The 14,736-nt window shown below is 41.2% G+C and overlaps 1 protein-coding gene across 2 annotated transcripts in view; it reads left to right on the forward strand.

Annotated features, from left to right (window-relative positions):
* The window catches only part of LOC110504767 (X-linked interleukin-1 receptor accessory protein-like 2), a 457,839-nt gene that overhangs the window by 20,866 nt on the left and 422,237 nt on the right, over positions 1-14,736 (forward strand). The window contains exon 1 of one of the 2 annotated variants that reach the window (XM_021583579.3): positions 6,936-7,719. The exons of the other annotated variant lie outside the window; for it this stretch is intronic. The gene's annotated coding sequence lies outside the window, so the exon portion shown is untranslated. Of the gene's footprint in view, positions 1-6,935; positions 7,720-14,736 lie in introns of those variants that run through there. 2 annotated transcript variants of the gene reach the window in all.

A 14,736-nucleotide genomic window follows, 5' to 3' on the forward strand; every position in this document is an offset into this window, starting at 1 on the left:
TTCATTCATTGTGGGCTGACATTTATTTCGGTATTTGTACAAGGATATTTGTACTAAAATGCTTATTACAATAATAACATTGGTAAGTTGGTGTACAAAATGTCACAGGTCTACTCTTTTCCCTGGCATGTCCCTTTAATGAGGCAATCTGTGATTGCTATGTACATCAATGTTTTACTTTTAAATGAGTGATACGTGCCCATTTATTCTTGAAGAATGTAACTTATTAATGCCTCATGAGTTTAGTTCGACTGACGAAACTTATTGGAACCCAAAATATAAGCTAGTTGTACTCCATTGCTTACAAAAAATGTCATTGTAAACTAACACTGAATAGCTTCAATGCATGATTCAAATGATAATTATCTCATGGATTGTCAGTCTTTGCATCCATAGTCCCGCCTATGAATTTAAAAGTGTTTACATTTGTCCAGCCCCATCCATATGCTGTTTACCCAAAATGGTGTTGGGGTGTCCACTTGGTTGTTGTTTGAACTGCAGATTGCCCCTTTCACTGTAAAATTATATTTTGCTGTACAGATTGCTATTGACAACTAAAAACATTCAGGAATAACCACACTAAAAATGAGAAAAGGTGTTATGATGTGGAGTAGTTGATATAAAGGTGACCTCTCTTTTGCCCTTCCCACTTTGAATGGTGTCATAGCAAAGGAAAGGGTTAGATGATAAACAGTAGGCCTACCTGTTCACATCAGAGGACAATGCTACAATGACCCATATAATGCCAAGCCATTTGCATGTAGCAAATATGAACCTTTGATTACGTCTCAGTGGTGTTCTCTCAAACATTTCACAACTATTTCTGCGACAGGAAATCAACGACAAAAGAAAGTTGAATCCTCTAAAGGCCTGAGATGCGTGAAGTGGAGGAAGGCATGGTCCTGACTAAGTGCCAGGGAGAAACTGCTGACCCTTCCTGTAATCGCTTCTGAAATAACAGTTCTCCAAGAGCTCAGTATGGCTCTTGGATTCCAAGAAGCAGCAGCTCACCAGTCCCCTGAGAGAGGTTAATATTCACATTCTTAAAGGCTCTGCTAACCACCACAGCTCCTTTTTGCTTTTAACACCCTGGAGTTTTCACTTCATCTTTATGTTGGGTGTTATCTACTTGTCAGTGGTCGTGAGAAGGAGTGTGGCCAGGGCCGGACTGGGACCAGAAATTGCCCTGGCATTTCTAATACACCGCCCCATTTTTTTCCTCGAGGCCCCCACATCAGCCTTTTTTTCCCTTGAGGCCCCCATTATCAGCCAGATCATCATCATTTTGAGTTAAAAAAAAACCCCGTTTGACAGGCCCACCAGGCTAAAAATGGACTAGCCCATTTGGCATTTGCCTGAAATGCCAGATGGCCAGTCCACCCCTGATTGTGGCATAGCACAGAAGAACAGAACCAGAACCAGTGCCAAGAGAGTAGAGAGGGCGAGAAGAGAAATATCTGCCAGTTCTACACTCTTAGAAAAAAGGTGCTATCTAGAACCTAAAATAGCTATTTAGCTGTCCTCATAGGAGAACCCTTTGAATAACCATTTTTGGTTCCAGGTAGAACCCATTTGAATTCAAGGTAAAACCCTTTCCACAGATGGTTCTACATGGAACCCAAAAAAGTTCTACCTGGAATCAAAAATGATTCTGCCTGGAACCATGGCAGAGGTGTCAAACTCATTCCATGGAGGGCCAAGTGTCTGCAGGATTTTGTTTTTCCTTTCAATTAAGACCTAGACAACCAGATGTGGGGAGTTCCTCACTAATTAGTGACCTTAATTCATCAATCAAGTACAAGGGAGGAGTGAAAACCCTTTGAGAACACTGTTTCTAATAGTGAACATTTCTCATCTTTGTCATAACTAATGGAAAAAGTGAGACTGCCACCAATATTCTTAATCTGAATTATTGGTTTTGTCATGCTGGCACTGTATCAGTATCAGTAGAGTGACCCATGTAAAAATGGAGGAATAATGGCATAATGGTATACAATCAACACAATATTGAATCTCCCCTCAGAATAATCCACCCCCTGAATAACTCAACACTATTAGAATGGGAGAAAACAGCTATCAATTTTAAAAACAGTGTCATTACATGGCTGGCTGTCCACCTCTAGCCTCTCCCAGGGCAGCCTCCAGGTGATGCCAGGCCAGACCTTCACATCAGCAGTCAGCCTAACATGTCCCCCATAACTGTGGTATGTCCACCCATCACTGTAGACCTTTGTACCGTACACACCACTAACAGTGAAATTAATGACATCAATATTTCATGAGGTGCTTGTCTTGGCCATATAATTTCCAACTGCAGGCAGCATACTCTGAAAATCTTGCCCTCAACGCAAGACTGTCTGCCGCATAGTTTTCATGTGTCTGTGACCAGATTCATGTATCCCACCAGTGTGATGGGCGTCACTGTTGAATGATTAATGACATAGCTATAGTACTGAGAGGGAGGTAAGACCCTCCCATTCAGACAACAGGCAAGCTGCTGCAGTGTGACATCAACGTAGGTCCGCTAACCGCCCGCCTCACCACCGTACCACGCCACCTGTCAGCTGGGCAGCCAGTCATGTGCAGAGATTGATGAATTAAGCACTCATACGGCTCCCTCTGTATTGTACGCATGGCTGAGATTTTGTCCATCAGCTCAATAAAAAGGTATTTGTTGCACAGTGTTCAACTCTACGTCCACTCTGATGCTTGGTGACTTTGTATGTTACCAAAACATTCTGTCTGAACAGTGGCGTAATAAAGCACATGCAGTGAAATGAAATGGTGATCATGTCATTACAGTAGAGTAACAGAAGAGTTGAGTAGCAGAACACACTCCTACAGTAGAGTAACCGAACATACACCTACAGTAGAGTAACAGAACATACTCTAACAGCAGAGTAACATATCATACTTCTACAGTAGAGAAACAAAACACACTCCTACAGGAGAGTAAAAGAACACCCCGGTACAGTAGAGTAACAGTACATACTCCTACAGGAGAGTAACAGAACATGTTCATACAGAAGAGTAACAGTACATACTCCTAAAGTAGAGTAACAGTACATACTCCTAAAGTAGAGTAACAGTACATACTCCTAAAATAGAGTAAAAGAACATATTCATACAGTAGAGTAACAGAACATACTCCTAAAGTAGAGTAACAGTACATACTCCTACAGGAGAGTAACAGAACATATTCATACAGTAGAGTAGCCGAACAACCTCATGTAGTAGAGTAACAGAACATACTCATACAGTAAAATAAGAGTACATACTCCTACAGAAGTATAAGAGAACACACTTCTACAGTAGAGAAACATAACACACTTTTAAGGAAGAGAAACAGAACACACTCCTACAGTAGAGAAACAAAACATACTCCTACTGAAGTGTAACAGTACGTACTTCAGCAGTAGAGTAACAGAACATACCCCTACTGTAGAGAAACAGAATATACTCCTACAGTAGAGTAACATAACCCATTCTTACAGTAAAGAAACAGAACACACTTGAGAGTAACATACCCACTCATACAGTACAGTAACAGAACACACTCCTACAGTAGAGTAACAGAACACACGCCTACAGTAGAGTAACAGAACACACTCCCACAGTAGAGTAACAGAACACACTCCCATTGTAGAGTAACAGAACACACTCCTACAGTAGAGCAACAGAACATATTTATGCAGTAGAGTAACATAACACACTCCTTCAGTGAGTAACATAACATACTCCCACAGTAGAGTAACAGAACACACTCCTACAGTAGAGTAACATAACAAAATCCAAAAGTAGAGAAACAGAACACACTCCTACAGTAGAGTAACAGAACACACTCCTACTGTAGTGTAACAGATCGTGCTCCTACAGTAGAGTAACTGAACACACTCCTACTGTAGACCAACATAACATATTTATGCAGTAGAGTAACAGAACACACTCCTTCAGTGGAGTAACAGAACATACTCACACAGTAGAGTAACATAACACACTCCTACAGTAGAGTAAAATACCACTCCAACAGTGGAGTAAGAGAACACACTCCTAAAGTAGAGTAACAGAACACACTCCTAAAGCACAGTAACGGAACACACCCCTATTGTCGAGTAACAGAACAAACTCTTACAGTGGAGCAACAGCACACACTCCTATGAGGAGAACAAACTCCCACAGTAGAATAACCGAGCATACTCCCACAGTAGAGTAAAATAACACACTCCTACAGTAGAGTAACAGAACACAGTCCTACAGTAGAGTAACAGAACACACTCGTACAGTAGGGTAACCAAACATACTTCTACTGTAGAGTAAACAGAACACACTCATACAGTAGAGTAACAGAAAACACTCCTACAGTGGAGTAACAGAACACACTCCTAAAGTAGAGTAGCAGAACACATTTCTGCTGTAGAGTGAAAGAAAACACACTCCTACAGTTGTGCAACAGAACACACTCCTACAGTAGAGTAACAGTACATACTCCTACAGTAGAGTAACAGTACACCTACTACTGTAGAGTAACATAACACACTCAAACAGTAGAGCAACAAAACCTACTCCAACAGTAGAGTAACAGAACATACTCCCTCAGTAGAGTAACCGAACATACTCCTACCGCAGAGTAACAGAACACATTCCTACGGTGGAGTAACAGAACATACTCCTGTGATAGAGTAGCAGTACATATTCGCACATTTGAGTCACATAACATATCCCTAAAGTTGAGTAACAGAATATACTCCTACAGTAGAGTAACAGCACATATTCCTGCAGTGGAGTAACATAACATACTTCTGCAGTTGAGAAAAACCTATATTCTCCTTCTGTAGAGTAACAGAAAACACTCCTACAGTAGAGCAACAGAACACACTCTTTAAGCAGAGTAACCAAACATACTCATACAGCTGAGTAACCGAACATACTCCTACAGTAGAGTAACATAACATACTTCTACTGCATAGTAACAGAACATACTCTTTCGGTAGAGTAGCAGAACACACTCCTACAGTAGAGTAACAGAACACACTCCCACAGTAGAGTAACAGAACACACTCCTACAGTAGAGTAACAGAACACACTCCTACAGTAGAGTAACAGAACACACACCTACAGTAGAGTAACAGAACACACTCCTACAGTAGAGTAACAGAACACACTCCTACAGTAGAGTAACAGAACACACTCCTACAGTAGAGTAGCAGAACACACTCCTACAGTAGAGTAAGAGAACACACTCCTACAGTAGAGTAACAGAACACACTCCTACTGTAGAGTAACAGAACACACTCCTACAGTAGAGTAACAGAACACACTCCCACAGTAGAGTAACAGAACACACTCCTACAGTAGATTAACAGAACACACTCCTACAGTAGAGTAACAGAACACTCTCCTACTGTAGAGTAAGAGAACACACTCCTACAGTAGAGTAACAGAACACACTCCTACAGTAGAGTAACAGAACACACTCCTACAGTAGAGTAACAGAACACACTCCTACAGTAGAGTAACAAAACACACTCCTACAGTAGAGTAACAGAACACACTCCTACAGTAGAGTAACAGAACACACTCCTACAGTAGAGTAACAGAACACACTCCTACAGTAGAGTAACAGAACACACTCCTACAGTAGAGTAAGAGAACACACTCCTACAGTAGAGTAACAGAAAACACTCCTACAGTAGAGTAACAGAACACACTCCTACAGTAGAGTAAGAGAACACACTCCTACAGTAGAGTAACAGAACACACTCCTACAGTAGAGTAACAGAACACACTCCTACAGTAGAGTAAGCCTTTAGAATATAATAGATGCTTTATTGAACCTTTGTGTTCTGCGTTTCCCAACATCCCCGTAGATGCACGGGCCTCATTGAAGATAGCCTTGGTTAATTGCCTTGCTCAAGGGCGTAATGGCAGGAGATGATACATGGGATTAGAGTGGCTTTTAGTGTCACCTAGCCCAGGTGTTGAACCAGCAACCTTCCAGCTGCTGGTTTACCTCTCTAACCTCCAGGCTATTCCCAGTGACTGAATTTAGTGAGTGAAGTTGCAGATTTAGCAAATCTATGATTTTAGGTAAGGAAATCAGACCACACCACACAAATCCTAACCCAATTCATTTTTCATTACTCCTATATCAACAAACAAAGGAAAACAAATCACTATTGTTAGTGAAGTGAGCTGCTACATTGTTTTCATCCAGTCTTAAAGCATAAATGATGCATCATCAGAATGACAGATGGAGAGATTGTTTCTAAACATTTGACTTGTAGCTGCAATGAGCCAAATTGTCTTGCTGCTCCCACACTGAGGTTGAATGGGATTTCTTTGTTGGCAACATTGACATATCAAGTGAAAAATCGACATTATCCTCCATGATGTTTTGGAGTTTACAGTCACTATATTGATACCATTAAGACAGTTGTGCATCACTCTTCCTGATTTGATCATCGTTGCTCATGGCATGAGACATTAGGATGAGATCCCTCCCCCACAACCCTATGAGTTGTTGACATTAGAGAATGTCATAGGCTTCATTGTGCACTTGTACTTCATACAAGCCTATGTATGTATATGACTAATACTTAGGTTGAGTGCTAAATCATCATCTGTTTGGCTTTCCAGTTCTGTTTCCCACTGTCCCTTGTTTCATTATCTTATTGTCTGGTTGCTTTCACTTTGTTGTGTCTTCATAATTTGACTATTTTTGTTTTTGCATTATGGTGATATTGTAGGTCTGTTCAAGTACAGTTTTATAACAAAAATATGTCTTCCTTGTCTCTCTCTCTGGTGTTTTAGGCTTGCCCTCACACGACTTCCCTCACCGCCACAAGGAGGCGATAGGGGTTATATTTTCCAAAACCAACGCTCCTAAAAATATATTTTGGCATATACTATTGCTGTAGCCTACTGTTTTAGTTGTCAGTGTAATTATAGATACTGTCTTAAAAGAGTGTTCGTAAAATCATCCCTTGAGTTAACAGCACTTTTGGCGCTATCTGTTTCCCCGCAGGCGCTTGGTGCTGAAGAACAGCATCCTCGCGGAGTTCATGTCTCTGGATGCATGTTCAATGAGGGAGCGCGCGCGAGGGCTCTGGAACCGAACTCTTGCTGCGAGAGCTCCTCGTCGATTGCTATAGTCTTCAAAGCCACTCCAACACAACGCACATCATATGTGGAGCTTTTCCAATGCAATATGAGTGATTTATCTCATGAGGGGTGAGACAGCACTGTGGAAGGTGTAGAACAGGGGAGGACAGAGAGCGGTTTTGCAACCCCTTGGTTGTGACGAGTCCAGGATTCCCGGAAAATTGAAGTATTTTTGATCATCTAAAGTAGAGCGAATCTTCAGAATTTCGTCGGACTAGGGGATGGACATCCGAAGTAACTCAAACGAGTTCATTTTCTGTCGACTAATGTTGGCTGTCGAATATCCTTGAAATTAAAAAGTGTGTGGTATCCGTCCTCACAGTTTTTTTTATTTGACTGAAGTAAAAAAAAAAAGAATGGTTCCCCAGTTTTTCCCGCTTTGTCTTGTGCTCTGATAATTTCATTTCAAATGTGAGCTGACTTGAACCGGAGAGACCGTGCTTTATGCTGTAACACATTTTGAAAACAAACTCAAACATACTCAAACGACTGGATATACTTTATTGAAACCAGCTTCAATTGATAATCTGATTCTGTTGCAGGGATTGTCAAAATCAGGTGAGTGGCAACCTGAACCTGTTAATACAAAATGTTCAATTGTGTGTGTGCGCGCCTGTGCGCACGCAATGCTTTAGAAGTTATGAGAATCAGAAAACAGACCATGGAAGTAAAGTCATGGTTTATCCACGTCCTGTTAGATTCCTTATTTGAAAACCTTGTATTGCATTGCGCTGTTCATTTGTTCAAGGGGTTTCAACAGAGAGATGTTGATTGTTTAATTCCATTTAAGCACCACCGCATCCTGGTTTGTGTGACGGTGGTGGTGCGATGCAGGCTGGGTTTAATTAGTGTGGTCGTTTAATGGTAGAGCGCACACCACTGGTGTCACCCAGAGTTACGGGCTACCGGTAAAGCAGGCTGTCTGGCCACATTGATTTATACAATAAAGTAACTCCATAGATCAGGTTCCGGACTAGAGATCGACTGCAGCCAGACTTTAGCTGTCACTTTCAGCGCCATTGCCCATCCATTGACCTCTGCTGGAAAGTGGGAAGAGAGAGCATAAGAAACGGATCAACCGCAAAAAGATGACCAATAGATAGATGCGGGAATGTTCACCTTGTATGGAAATATGTATGCACACCTGAAGGTGTGTTGGACAACTTTATCTGCCAAAAATGTAGAGAACTGACTGCATTCCTGTCATCTGGTGACATGATTATCACATCTGTGATATGGTATTGCTGCTAGATTTAAGAGGCACTCTTGATATATTTAGTGAATATTATAGGCTAATGAAGGTTTTTGCATTGACCTCAAATGACCAAACACTACAATCATGACATGAGAAAAGTGTAGGGAGGTAGATGTTTAGTTTCCCCCTACACAAAACAAGCCATGTTTAAATCTTTATGTTAGAAAAAAAAGTTGATGTAAATTGGCCCCTATACACACAGTCTACAACATTGCACCTTATTGCACCTTAATTAAGAAAGAGCTACTCTAACAAAGGCTGAAGGACTCACCTGCACTATTTCTTCTACAGGAACGTAATGTAGGTAATAAGGTGCAATGTTAGGGTGTTATTACCTACCATATGCAGAAGCAATAGTGCAAGTGAGTCCTTCAGCCTCTGTTAGAGTAGCTCTTTCTTCACAATGCATTCCTTTGGAAGAACAATTTGCTCCATAACTGACCCAGTATTAGACCTGCTGCCTGAATTCTTTCACCTCTTACATTGCTACAGTGATTGCCTTGGAGAATAGCTTTTCCAAGCAATTATAATATCACCCCTGTCCCTCTAGTTGTTCATGTAGGTGTCAGGTCACATGACCTATAAGGAGGGCCTGACAAGGGCCTGGTGAATGCAGACCAATAGTAAATAAACCAATAAGTTATCTGTTGTCATTTGATGAGTATGTCTAATACAATGAAAAAGCTGATATTCATTCCTGAATTTATATTTGCCTTGTATGCATAAGCGAGGTCATGCAAGGTTAAGCATATGTTCTGCCTCTGTGTGATAATTACAGCGTTACTACCACGTTATTCTTTGAACTGAGGATATGTATCATGGAAGATAAACACACATTGGTGCTCATGGAGCGAGGCCAACTTTAATACTTCCACAGGGCACGATGAGCAAGTTCCATTCTGCATTTCAGAAAGGTTATCTGAAGAAGACCATTTTTAACGGTAGATTGTTTCTGCTCTGGGGGTGTTAGGTCATTTTACTTCCGTTTAAGTACAAACGGTTATTTTGTAGGCCAAAGACAATAAGCAGAGTTGACATGAGCCGGGCAATGATGTTCACATCTTTGCTGAACCTTCGCCCTTTTAGCTTTTATCTTTTAGCTGTCCATGTGATATAGTTCAAGCAAAACCGAATCTATCAAGAATTTCTGCTCATCTCATCCAATTACCATGGCATGACATGGACCTACTAGCCATCCCTGTAGATTCAACAGAAATATTCAACAGACAGGAGAACAATAAGTCATGCATACAGGAGTAATACATACAGCATACAGGAGTAATACATACAGGAGTAAGACATACAGCATACAGGAGTAATACATACAGCATACATGAGTAATAAATACAGCATACATGAGTAATACATACAGCATACATGAGTAATACATACAGCATACAGGAGTAATATATACAGCATACATGAGTAATACATACATGAGTAATACATACAGCATACATGAGTAATACATACAGCATACAGGAGTAATATATACAGCATACAGGAGTAATACATACAGCATACATGACTAATACATACAGCATACATGAGTAATACATACAGCATACATGAGTAATACATACAGCATACAGGAGTAATACATACAGGAGTAATACATACAGCATACATGAGTAATACATACAGCATACATGAGTAATACATACAGGAGTAATACATACAGCATACAGGAGTAATACATACAGGAGTAATACATACAGCATACAGGAGTAATACATACAGGAGTAATACATACAGGAGTAATACATACAGGAGTAATACATACAGGAGTAATACATACAGGAGTAATACATACAGGAGTAATACATACAGCATACAGGAGTAATACATACAGGAGTAATACATACAGCATACAGGAGTAATACATACAGGAGTAATACATACAGCATACATGAGTAATACATACAGCATACATGAGTAATACATACAGCATACAGGAGTAATACATACAGGAGTAATTTATCAGCATACATGAGTAATACATACAGCATACATGAGTAATACATACAGCATACAGGAGTAATACATACAGGAGTAATACATACAGCATACATGAGTAATACATACAGCATACAGGAGTAATACATACAGCATACAGGAGTAATACATACAGCATACAGGAGTAATACATACAGGAGTAAGACATACAGCATACATGAGTAATACATACAGCATACATGAGTAATGCATACAGGAGTAATACATACAGGAGTAATACATACAGCATACATGAGTAATGCATACAGGAGTAATACATACAGGAGTAATACATACATCATACATGAGTAATACATACATCATACATGAGTAATACATACAGCATACATGAGTAATACATACAGCATACAGGAGTAATACATACAGGAGTAAGACATACAGCATACAGGAGTAATACATACAGGAGTAAGACATACAGCATACATGAGTAATACATACAGCATACATGAGTAATACATACAGCATACAGGAGTAATACATACAGGAGTAAGACATACAGCATACATGAGTAATACATACAGCATACATGAGTAATGCATACAGGAGTAATACATACAGGAGTAATACATACAGCATACATGAGTAATGCATACAGGAGTAATACATACATCATACAGGAGTAATACATACATCATACATGAGTAATGCATACAGGAGTAATACATACAGGAGTAATACATACATCATACAGGAGTAATACATACAGGAGTCATATATACAGCATACAGGAGTAATACATACAGGAGTAATATATACATCATACATGAGTAATACATACAGCATACATGAGTAATACATACAGGAGTGATACATACAGCATACAGGAGTAATACATACAGGAGTAATACATACAGCATACATGAGTAATGCATACATGAGTAATGCATACAGCATACAGGAGTAATACATACAGGAGTAATACATACAGCATACAGGAGTAATACATACAGCATACAGGAGTAATACATACAGCATACAGGAGTAATACATACAGCATACAGGAGTAATACATACAGCATACAGGAGTAATGCATACAGGAGTAATGCATAAAGCATACATGAGTAATACATACAGCATACAGGAGTAATACATACAGCATACATGAGTAATGCATACAGGAGTAATGCATACAGCATACATGAGTAATACATACAGCATACATGAGTAATGCATACAGGAGTAATGTATACAGCATACAGGAGTAATACATACAGCAGTAATGCATAAGTTCTACAGGAGTAATACATACAGCATACAGGAGTAATACATACAGCATACATGAGTAATACATACAGCATACATGAGTAATGCATACAGGAGTAATACATACAGGAGTAATACATACAGCATACATGAGTAATGCATACAGGAGTAATACATACAGGAGTAATACATACATCATACAGGAGTAATACATACAGGAGTCATATATACAGCATACAGGAGTAATACATACAGGAGTCATATATACAGCATACAGGAGTAATACATACAGGAGTAATATATACATCATACATGAGTAATACATACAGCATACATGAGTAATACATACAGCATACATGAGTAATGCATACAGGAGTAATGCATACAGCATACATGAGTAATACATACAGCATACATGAGTAATGCATACAGGAGTAATGTATACAGCATACAGGAGTAATACATACAGCACACATGAGTAATGCATACAGGAGTAATACATACAGCATACATGAGTAATGCATACAGCAGTAATGCATAAGTTCTACAGGAGTAAAACATACAGCATACAGGAGTAATGTATACAGCATACATGAGTAATACATACAGCATACAGGAGTAATACATACAGCATACAGGAGTACTGCATACAGCATATACAGGAGTAATGCATACAGCATACATGAGTAATGCATACAGCATACAGGAGTAATGCATACAGGAGTAATGCATACTTTATACAGGAGTAATGCATACAGCATACATGAGTAATGCATTCAGGAGTAATGCATACAGGAGTAATGCATACAGGAGTAATGCATACATGAGTAATGTATACTTTATACAGGAGTAATGCATACAACATACATGAGTAATGCATACAGGAGTAATGCATACAGGAGTAATGCATACAGCATACATGGCTTTTGTGGAGCAATGGGTAACGATGCTTCGAGGGTGACTGTTGACGTGTGCAGAGCGTCCCTGGTTCGCGCCCAGGTCGGGGCGAGGGGACGGACGTAAAGTCTATACTGTTACACATACAACATACAGGAGTAATGCATATAGCATGCATGAGTATTGCATACAGGAGTAATGTATACAGCACACCGGAGTGATGCATACTTTATACAGGAGTAATGCATAATTCATACAGGAGTAATGCATAATTCATACAGGAGTAATGTATACACGAGTAATGCATACAGGAGTAATGCATCATTCATACAGGAGTAATGCATTGAGGAGTAATACATTCAGGAGTAATGCATTCGGGAGTACTGTATACAGGAGTAATGCGTAAAGAAGCCAACAATGCCAAGGTACTGTATATGAAGACATAGCCATTGAGTTCGTGTTGAACCAAACAGTAGAAGTTAACCTCTGTGTCCTCAGGAGACCAGTCCAGCACCCTATACTGTTATGGTGGTTCCTAGTCCCTCCAACAATATCAAGCAAAACGGTGTCTAAATGAAAACAGATGGAGGCACAAATCCCCAGGTGGTAGCAGGCTCACCTTAGCTGTGACCATTTATCACCGTCAACCTGTTCATCATAAAGACTTTACTTTTAAAGGGAGGGGAGCGCACAGGCCTGGGCAAGATCACGGCTGAAATTCTAATTTATGATGTTCAATGGAGCTCTTTGGGTTTTATTGTTGACATCTATAACCACAAGGTTGAAATTAGTTTCCGCCAGATGCTTTTTATGGCGTGTCAATGGGCAGCCGGCCCCTGTAGCGTGCCGGGACAGAGCAGCCCTCTACCGCTTCTACCACCTCTACCACTTCTACCACTTCTACCACCTCTACCACCTCTACCACCTAACCCCACCTCTACCACCTCTACCACTTCTACCACCTCTACCACCTAACCCCACCTCTACCAGCTCTACCACCTCTACCACTTCGACCACTTCTACCACCTCTACCACCTAACCCCACCTCTACCACCTCTACCACTTCTACCACCTCTACCACCTCTACCACCTAACCCCACTTCTACCACCTCTACCACTTCTACCACCTCTACCACCTAACCCCACCTCTACCACCTCTACCACTTCGACCACTTCTACCACCTCTACCACCTAACCCCACCTCTACCACCTCTACCACTTCTACCACCTCTACCACCTCTACCACCTAACCCCACCTCTACCACCTCTACCACTTCTACCACCTCTACCACCTCTACCACCTAACCCCACTTCTACCACCTCTACCACTTCTACCACCTCTACCACCTAACCCAACCTCTACCACCTCTATCACCTCTACCACCTCTACCACCTCTACCACCTCTACCACTTCTACAACCTCTACCACCTAACCCCACCTCTACCAGCTCTACCACCTCTACCACTTCGACCACTTCTACCATCTCTACCACCTAACCCCACCTCTACCACCTCTACCACTTCTACCACCTCTACCACCTCTACCACCTAACCCCACTTCTACCACCTCTACCACTTCTACCACCTCTACCACCTAACCCCACCTCTACCACCTCTACCACTTCGACCACTTCTACCACCTCTACCACCTAACCCCACCTCTACCACCTCTACCACTTCTACCACCTCTACCACCTCTACCACCTAACCCCACTTCTACCACCTCTACCACTTCTACCACCTCTACCACCTAACCCAACCTCTACCACCTCTATCACCTCTACCACCTCTACCACCTCTACCACCTCTACCACTTCTACCACCTCTACCACCTCTACCACTTCTACCACTTCTACCACCTCTACCACCTAACCCCACCTCTACCACCTCTACCACCTAACCCCACCTCTACCACTTCTACCACCTCTACCACTTCTACCATCTCTACCACCTCTACCACCTAACCCCACCTCTACCACCTCTGCCACCTAACCCCACCTCTACCACTTCTACCACCTCTACCACCTCTACCACCTAACCCCACCACTGCCACCTCTACCACCTAACCCCACCTCTACCACTTCTACCACCTCTACCACTTCTACCACCTCTACCACCTCTACCACCTCTACCACTTCTACCACCTCTACCACCCAACCCCACCTCTACCACCTCTACCACCTAACCCCAGCTCTACCACTTC

This window comes from Oncorhynchus mykiss, chromosome 25 (genome assembly GCF_057628025.1).
Source record: "Oncorhynchus mykiss isolate SJ-2025 chromosome 25, ASM5762802v1, whole genome shotgun sequence".
NCBI lineage: Eukaryota > Metazoa > Chordata > Actinopteri > Salmoniformes > Salmonidae > Oncorhynchus > Oncorhynchus mykiss.